We start from the raw sequence: 9,467 nt of genomic DNA on the forward strand, positions 1-9,467 counted from the left end.
GGAGGGAGGAGGGGGAGGAGAGATGGGAAGCGGAGGGGAGGGAAGGGGGAGGGGCAGTGGAGAGGCGAGGATGGGCTGAGGGTCACAGAGGACCCCTGTTCCACTCCGTGCCTGGACCCCACCAGACCCTTGGAGCCGGGATCGCAGCCCAGACACTGGACCCTGAACCCCAGGGCCCAGATCCTGACCCCAACTCAGAGGCCAGACCCAACAACTCAAGACCGCAGACTCCAGGCCCCTGTTTTATTAATAGATACCAGACCCCAGACCCCAGGACACAGACCCCAGACTCGGGGATGCCAAACACAGGACCACAGCACCCAGATACTGGACCTCAGGCCCCGGACCAAGCCGTCTGCATGCCCAGCAGAGGGCCCCTCTGAACACAGGGCAACCCCAGCCCCTGAAGTTGCTGATGAGTGGGGGGGAGGGGGGAGCAGGTATGCTCCGTGCATTTAAGACTCAGAGATACACAGGGACCCCCTCTGGGCCAGGTCTGGGGTGCAGTGCGGATGGAGCTGGGACTCCTCCAAAACACTAACCACATCCACAGAGTCACAGTGGACAAATCCCACAAGCTGGGGCGTGAAAGGCAGGGAGGATAGGAGAGCATAAATGGCGTTCCTCCAGCAAGCTGGAGGTGCAGCCGACAGGGGGCTTCCTGTAGGAAAGTTGGGAGGTGCTTAAGCTGGGGGCAGGGTCCTGAGTGGCCTTGAGGTGGCTGGAAGGCCTGGTGGGGCAGAGGGTTGGGGAGAGGTCACTGCCAGGCAGCACGGACCCAATACCCCCCCATAACTTAGCATCTACTAAGTAGATAGGAGACCCACCGCCCCCTGGGGTCTTAGGCCTGCCCTTTCACAGGGAGAAGGGACTATTTCTTGGGCTGTGGCCCATGGACACCAGCAGAGCCACTGGCAGGACATTCCGTGCTTAGTGGCCAGTCTCTGCCCGAATCTTATCTGTTTCTTTACCTCCAAAGCAGACCTCGAATCCGTCCCCTTCCTCGGGTCCCCACCAGGGCTGGTTTCAGGGGTTTGCAGCCCTTGCGGCTGCCCTGACTGCTGTCACCCTGTCACTATCTGGAAAAACTCTTAGTTGTGTTTTTTTGTTTTTGTTTTTTTAAGAGACAGGGTCTCACGCTGTCACCCAGGCTGGAGAGCAGTGGCATCATCACAGCTCACTGCAGCCTCCAACTCCTGGCCTCAAGCAAATCCTCCTGCCTCAGCCTCCTGTATAGCTGGGACTACAGGCATGCGCCACGACTCCGAGCTAACTTTTTCTATTTTTAGTTGTCTGGCTAATTTCTTTTTATTTTTAGTAGAGATGGGGTCTCGCGCTTGCTCAGGCTGAGAACTGAGCTCAGGCTGAGAACTCCTGAGCTCAAACAATCCGCCTGCCTCGGCCTCCCAGAGTGCTAGGATTACAGGCGTGAGCCACCGCGCCCAGCCTTAGTATAACTTCTGACTCCCCCCAAACTACTAACAGCCTCCTGTTGATGGGAAGCCTAACCGATCACATAGACAGTGGATGAAGTCACATTCTGTGTGCAATGTGTGTTATCACTGTATTCTTCCAATAAAGCAAGCTGGGGGAAAATACTTTATTAAGAACATCATAAGGAAGAGAAAATAGATTTACTGCTCGTGGAGTGGAAGTGGATTGTCCTAAAGGTCTTCATCCTCCTCGACTTCACATTGGGGGACGAGGAAGAGGAGGAAGAAGGCGAGGGGGGGTCTTGCTGGTTTGGGGGTGGCAGAGGAAAAAGAACATCCACCTAGGAGTGGACTCGCGCGGCTCAAGCCCGTTTAGTTCAAAGGTCAACTGTCCATAAGAATTAAACACCAACCTTGGAAAAGCCAGAAACATCGAGAAAAAAAGAAAACGAATATATCATCTCTGGCCCTACTACCCAGCAATGAGGAGTGTTAACACTTTGTTGTATTTTCTTATTGTCTTTTTGTTTCCTTCTTTGTTTTATACAAAGAGTAGCATGTTTTTATATAAGCAGTTGGGATCATGATGAATATATATAATTTGATAAGGGGGTTTTAGCTTTTTTGCGTGGAGGTGCCGAAAAATGGTTCATCTGCGTAAAATCAGGTTTGAATATAGTACTTGTTACTTGACAAAGAACAAAAAACCAGTTTCTTCCCCATTGAGGATAAATGTGGATTTGTGGCATTTAGACTCACATAGTTTTAATTAACTATAATTATTATTGATGAACAACATATTTAATGGGCTCCCAGGTCCTTCGATATCACACAGAACTTTATTTTTTTTCTCGAATAATCTCTGCTGGGAGGCCCACAACTTTGAGAAGCACCCTGCTTTCCCACAACCCGATATCCCAGGCAGCCCCGTGTCGCACCTTTCCTGACTCAAGACACAAAAATCAGCGACTCTCCGAAGAGAAACCTATTGATAACCACAGTTTGGGTGTTGGGGAGACCACTGCAATTATCGTACACAAATTTTTGACGAAAAACTTCCCTAATGACTATTTCAGTGATCCGCTAGGAAAGACATAGTTTTAAGGATCATGAGTTTATGTTGTTATTTCCAATTTAACTCTAACAAGACTCCATAACAGGCGCCTCTCCAGGGGACCAAATCTGGCCCACTACCTGTTCTTGTCAATAAAGTTTTATTGGTACACGGCCACACCCATTCATTTGCAGGTTGTCTAGGGCTGCTTCCCGATTTTGAACAGCAGAGCCAAAAATGTGTTCTCTTTGGCTCTTTATTGAAAATGTTTGTCAACCTCTGCCTTATCAATGCCTATTTAACTTTTTAGCTCCTCACCCAAAATATAATTCTACCCTTTTCTTTCATTATTAAGTAAACCATGTAAGTTTCTGAAGATCTTTGTTATAACTTGTGTAATTTCTTATGCGTTTTACCTGTCCACATACAATGTAAGTACAGACTGTTATAGTGATACCAACAGTATCTAAAAAAAAGAAATTGAGGCCGGGCGCAGTGGCTCACGCCTGTAATCCCAGCACTCAGGGAGGCCAAGGCGGGTGGATCGCTCAAGGTCAGGAGTTCAAGACCAGCCTGAGCAAGAACGAGACCCCGTCTCTACTAAAATTAGAAAGAAATTAATTGGACAACTAAAAATATATAGAAAAAATTAGCCGGGCATGGTGGCGCATGTCTGTAGTCCCAGCTACTCGGGAGGCTGAGGCAGAAGGATTGCTCGAGCCCAGGAGTTTGAGATTGCTGTGAGCTAGGCTGACGCCACGGCACTCTACTCCAGGCAACAGAGTGAGACTCTGTCTCAAAAAAAAAAAAAAAAGAAAAAGAAAAAGAAATTGAAAACTAGGATCTGAGATAACAGCTTCCGTGACCAGCATGGATGACTCCCTGGGCCTGCATGTGACCAGACTTGGCCAATGAGGAAAAGTCTGCATGGGCGGAGGATTCTGGAAAAAGTTTCTGTGGAGTGACCCAGAGAGGAGGGGGCCTGATCCCCACCCCCCTCCCCAGCCCCCGCTGGGTGGCACACAGAACCATTGGAAGAAATCTGGGTCAGGGACAATATCCCTGAATGGCCTTGATCATTCTGTGCCTGAAGGCTGATCTGGCTTGGGGCTTTTGGTTCTGTGAGCTAATAAATGTCTTTAAGGTGTTAAGCAGGTTGAGTCAGGTCTTCTGTTACTCGTGGCCAAAGGCACATAACTTAGGCACCTGCCCCTGGTGGCCTGCTTCGAACACCTCCCTGTAATGGCAGACAGGGAAGGGACTCTGTTCTTGTTTTCCTAATAGTAATCCCTCATGCTGTGGTTATTTATATAAACAGGTGCCCGGTGAGTAGGTTTTGTTACCTGGTAGCGCACAACCTACCAGGGAAACATTTACAGGCTTCACCTGGGGGGAGAGAGCGGGAATTGGCTGGGAAGAGGCGTGGAAATTTATGGAGGTATGTGTTATTAATAGTTTCCTGTGTCTGCTGTAAGACATCGTCACAACAGAGTGGCTTAAAACAACATAGATGCGTTATCTCACAGCTCTGGAATTCAGAAGTCTGGCGTGGGGCTCAGAGGCTAAAGTCAAGGTGTGGGCAGGGTTGATTCCCTCTAGGGGGTCCAGGGGAGAACCCGTCTCCCGCCTCTCCCAGCGTCTAGAGACCGCCCAGCCAACAGCGAGCACCAGCAGCCCAAGATCTAGGATCTTCCAACTCAGCCAGGTGTCTGCAGCCTCATGAGTTAGCCCAGGTGAGACCAGCAGAGGAACTGCCCACCCACCCCCAACAATGGTAAAAAATAAATGATTCCAAACATATAACAAACATTTAACAAAGTTTACGGTGAACATCCACACACCAAACGCATAAACTCTATCATTACCATTTCATTCTCTCCATCACCTCTTCCTTTGTTATCACTCCATCTCATTTTCTGACACATTCCAAAGTTGCAGACATCAGTCCACGGCCCTCCCCAAGAATAACTGGCATGCATATCGTTAGCATAGGATTAACGGCAGTTTGATATTTGTTTGCAGTAACATTTTCAGACAATGACTTGCACAAATATTAAGTATATGTTTGCTGGGTTTTGATGAATGCACACATCTATGCAACTGAAATCTCTATTAAGACATAAAACATTTAGGGCCGGGTGTGGTGGCTCACGCCTGTAATCCTAGCACTCTGGGAGGCCGAGGCGGGAGGATCGTTTGAGGTCAGGAGTTCGAGACCAGCCTGAACAAGAGCCAGACCCCCATCTCTACTAAAAATAGAAAAATTAGCCAGGCGTTGTGGCGCGTGCCTGTAGTCCCAGCTATTCCACGGGGCCTCCCAGCCTCCAAGAAGCCACACGGCTTCCTAACATCACGGCGGCTGAGTTCTCACACTTCACTCTGCCACATTGCATTGGCCAACGCACGGCTATTGGAACGCACATGGCCATGGCTCAAATCACTCCTCTGGCCCCATTGCAAGGGGAAGGCACACTGAGACTGGAGGAATTGTGGCTGTTGCACAATCTACCCCAAGTACCTCGGTCTAGGTGTTTAAGTTCACATCCAGTTAGAAGGGGTTTGTGTTTTGACTCCTGAAACTTCTCGGTTGGTAGCTTTAATTCGTCAGTTCTTACCTGATAACGGCGTTTATCGGCTCTAAGCAGTTCACGCTATGAGACAAAATGAAAGCAGTGAAAGCCGTTCCACGTCTGAAGATTTCGCAAGGAGACTCTGCGACCGACCGCCCACCTGCAACGGCATCTGCGCCTGGCAGGAAATCAAGATTCAAATGCACGCAGCCGGATCGGGCCCCACCTGATCGAATCACACTCATTGTTGGGAGCTTCTGGGCTTGCCGAGTTTTGTGGCTGGGGTCCTGCATAGTAGCCCTGAGAGTTTGCAACTCTTAGTGGAATTATCGATGCAGACAAAGGTTATCAGTGGCACTGAGACCTTCGGTGCATGGGAGCACTGAAGCTTTATAAGTGCGGACTCCCATCATCTGCAATCCCGACTAGTATGGCTATAGAGATTCCTCACACCGCTACAGTCATTAAGATGGGCTTAGGATAGAAAAATGGGTAGATCAGGAGCCTTAAGACAGACTAGACTGTACCTGCGTGTGGAAGGCTGATTCACACCAGAGGTGGCAATGCGAAGTAGCACAGAAAGAAACACCTCTTCGATAAGTAGTGCTGGGACAATTAGATGTCACTATGGAAGAAACACAAAATGTGATTCCTACCTCACACCATATACACAAAGCCAACTTGGGGAGGACTTTAGACCTAAATAGTTTTACTTTATTTTTTAAAAATTTTTTTCTAAAAATAGAGATGGAGTCTCGCTCTTGCTCAGGCTGGTCTCGAACTCCTGACCTCAAGCAATCCTCCTGCTTCGGCCTCCCAAAGTGCTGGGATTATAGGTGTGAGCCACAGTGCCCAGGCTTAGACTATATTAAAATTAAGAACTGTTCAAAAGACATCATGAAGGGTGTGGGGGGAAAAAAGCCTGGGCAACACAGTGAGACCCCGTCTCTAAAAATATTTTGTAAAAAATTAGCTGGGCGTGGTGGTGCATGCTTGTAGTCTCAGCTACGCAGGAAGCCAAAGCGGGAGGATCGTTTGAGCCCAGGAGTTGGAGGCTGCAGTGAGCTGTGATGACGCCACTGCACTCCAGCCTGGGCAACAGAGCCAGACCCTGTTTCCCAGAAAAAAAACCAAAATTACAATTTTTCCTTCAGGTCCTGGTATCTTTCCAAAGACACAAAGATTATCTGTGAAGGCAGAAAGTTAAGCCTGCCCCAGCCCCAGGGGTTGCCAGGGGAGTGTGCCAAGCCTTTTTGCTCCTCGTCAGTGACATTTTTTTGCTGTGTGCAGATCATACACCTGTCCCAAGCCCATGGCAGTGACAGCCCAGCCGATGCGGTGGTGGCCTCTAGAGGGCGCCCCTTACAAAGCTGAGCCCTGGACTTTCATTCCTTTCGGGAGATTCTGCGAGTTTTATGCAACCATCATTGCCATGCAGGGTGTAAAATCCTTTTCTTCCCTCCCTCCTCCCCATCCCTTGCCGCTGCTTCTAGGGCACGGGCTTTCACGCAGGAATATTATTCACACCAAAAGTGCCTGACATTGAAGAAAAAATTGGATAGTCAGCAAAAAAATTTGGAGGGTGCAGCTGAGGGAGATCAAGATATGCCACCCCAAAATATGCCACCTTGGTGTGGGAGTTATTTTGAGCTGAAATAATTTGAGTTGCAGATAGCCCTTATCTTCCTTCCTAAAGGGAGATAATTTTTTTTTCTTTTTTTGAGACAGGGTCTCACTCTGTTGCCCAGGCTGGGGTGCAGTGGCGTCGTCATAGCTCACTGCAGCCTCTGACTCCTGGGCTCAAGCAATCCTCCTGCCTCAGCCTCCCGAGTAGCTGGGACTATAGGTGCCACCACGCCTGGCTAATTTTTTTTTCTATTTTTTGTAGAAATGAGGTCTTGCTCAGGCTGGTCTCAAATTTGTGGCCTTAAGTGATCCTCCCACCTCAGCCTCTCAAAGTGCTAGGATTACAGGCATGACCCATCGAGCCCAGCCAATACCTATTTTTTAAATGGCTTTATTGAGATACAATTCATATACTATACAATTCGCCCATTTTAAGTGTATAAATTCAGTGGTTTTAGTATTTTCACACAGTCATGCATTTATCGCCATAATCAATGTTAGAACATTCCGTCACCCAGAAATGTAACCTTGTCCTCATCAGCAGTCACTCCCCAGCCCCTCCCAGCCCCTGGTGACCACGAATCCACGTCTCATCTCTGTGGCTCTGCCTGTTCTGGACGTTTCATATAAATGGAGTCTCACACTGTGTGTCCTTCTGTGTCTGGCGTCTCTCACTGAGCTCAATGTCCTCAAGGTCCATCCACACTGTGGCCTGTGTCAGAGTCTCATCACTTTTCGTGGCTGAGTGATACTCCAGCATGTGGATGGACCACATTGTGTTTGTTCATCTGTCCATGGACACTAGAGTTGTTTCCATTCTTTGGCTTCTAAAAATAATGCTGCTATAATATTCATGTACAATTTTTTTGTGTGTAGCCCAAATCTATGTAGTTTCAAGACACTCAGGTGCTAGGGCTGTTTGTTCCTGTAGCATAACTGAGCATGTCCTGACAGACACAGAGGAGGCAGAGAGAAAGGGACCTGGGCCACTGCTGGGCCTCTTTTCTTTCCATCCCAAACATTTATTGAGTTCTTATTGTGTACCAGGCCCTGGGAGAGGGAGGACTGTGCAGGTAAACCACATGCCAGGTGGGTGTCTCTTCTTTGGGGTCTAAATGACACTGCCTTGGCAGGACGCTGTGGCACACACCTGTAATCCCAGCTACTCGGGAGGCTGAGGCAGGAGGATCTCTGGAGCCCAGGATTTGGAAGCTGCAGTGAGCTGCAATGATGCCACTGCACTCCAGCCTGGGTGACAAAGTATGACCCTGTCTCTACAGAAATGAAATAAAATAAATGACACTGTCTCAACACACCTGGTGGGAGGTTGTTTCCAAGATGTTGGCCATGGTTTCTTTCTTCCTAACACGTGTTGGAGTCTATTCCTTCACCTCCTTGAATCCAGGCGTCCTCCTTCCTGGCCACCCCAGCTGATACCATGTGGGTCCAAGACAAACTTCCCAGGTGAGATGAACTACCCAGCTGAGCCCTTCCCAAATTCCTGACCCACAAAAACATGAGCAAAATCAAATGGTTGTTTTAAGCTGCTAAGTTTTGGGATTTTTTTTTGTGTAGCCACAGACCACTGAAACATGGCCTCCCTCCGATTCCTTGCTGGGGAAGTGTGCTAGACCCGTAGCTCAGTCCTGGGGCCCTGCCACAGAGTGGGTGGGGCGTCATCCCAACCTTGCTCCCACCTCCCTGGGCACTGTGTCTGGTGTCTTTCCTCCCTGTTCCCCCGGGACATGGACCCAAACTGCAGAGCCCAGCCCTTATCAGCTCTCACAAGAAATCTCACACCATCAATATTGTCCTTTCTGGAAATCTGGGGCAGAGGAAAGGTCCCATCTGAACCCCTCCGCATTACCCTCCCTCCTTCTCCTTTTCCAGAATGTTCCGGATTTCCAAATTCTCCTTGCAGTTCCCACAGAGAAATCCAGCCCTCCCCACCCTGTCTGACCATGAACACAAAACCAAACAAGACCAGAACAAGCAAGACAAAGAGGTGAGCCGTCTGTTCACACAACCTGATGTCCCCTGATGTCCCCGGGGTAGTGTGGAGAGCTACCTCTCTCCCTAGCAGCTGGCAGGAGGAACCTGCCCCAAGAGGGGGGTCTCTGGGGCTTGGATTTTATGCAGGGGTGCGAGGTTTTCCTTCATACTGAGGGAGAGAGGAGGCCAGGCTTGCGGAAGCACAGACTTGAAATCCTGTCCAACGGGGAGAAGAAGAAAAGACCTGAGTGTGAAATAAGGAAAAAAAAACTTGCACAGAAAGAGGCCAGTTCAAGAGCTGGAGACACCCTGGCTGTTTGGCCGTGACTGGACATCATGCCTCAGCTTCCCCATCTGAAAATTGCCTCCTCTTCCTTCTTTGGGACACTTAGACTCCCCCTCCCTGCCCGCACATGAAGGGGTGGGAGGTTCTCCATTCCCACTGGGTCCTTGTCCCCTGCTCCCTCCCTTGCTCTAGGGTGGGGGTCCCAGTGACCCCCCCAGATGTCACCCACTGCTGCAGAGTGTGTTACCCCAGGTGGCTGCCGGGGCACAGGACCCCGTGCATGGACTGGCACCAGCGAAGGGCGAAGGCGCAGTAGGCAGGACGATCATATCAATGTGGACACCCCGGCTATGACATTGTAGTAGAGTCTTGCAAAGTGTTATGCTTGGGGGAAATCTGGACAAAGTGTTACTTCTTAGAACCGCTGTCTCCAACTGTTGCAGCAAACATTTCAGTTACAAAACATCTTCATGCCAGAGAAGTGGGGAATAGGGAAAGATTCACAA

This window comes from Propithecus coquereli, unplaced genomic scaffold (assembly GCF_000956105.1).
Source record: "Propithecus coquereli isolate 6110/MARCELLA unplaced genomic scaffold, Pcoq_1.0 Scaffold232, whole genome shotgun sequence".
Lineage (NCBI taxonomy): Eukaryota > Metazoa > Chordata > Mammalia > Primates > Indriidae > Propithecus > Propithecus coquereli.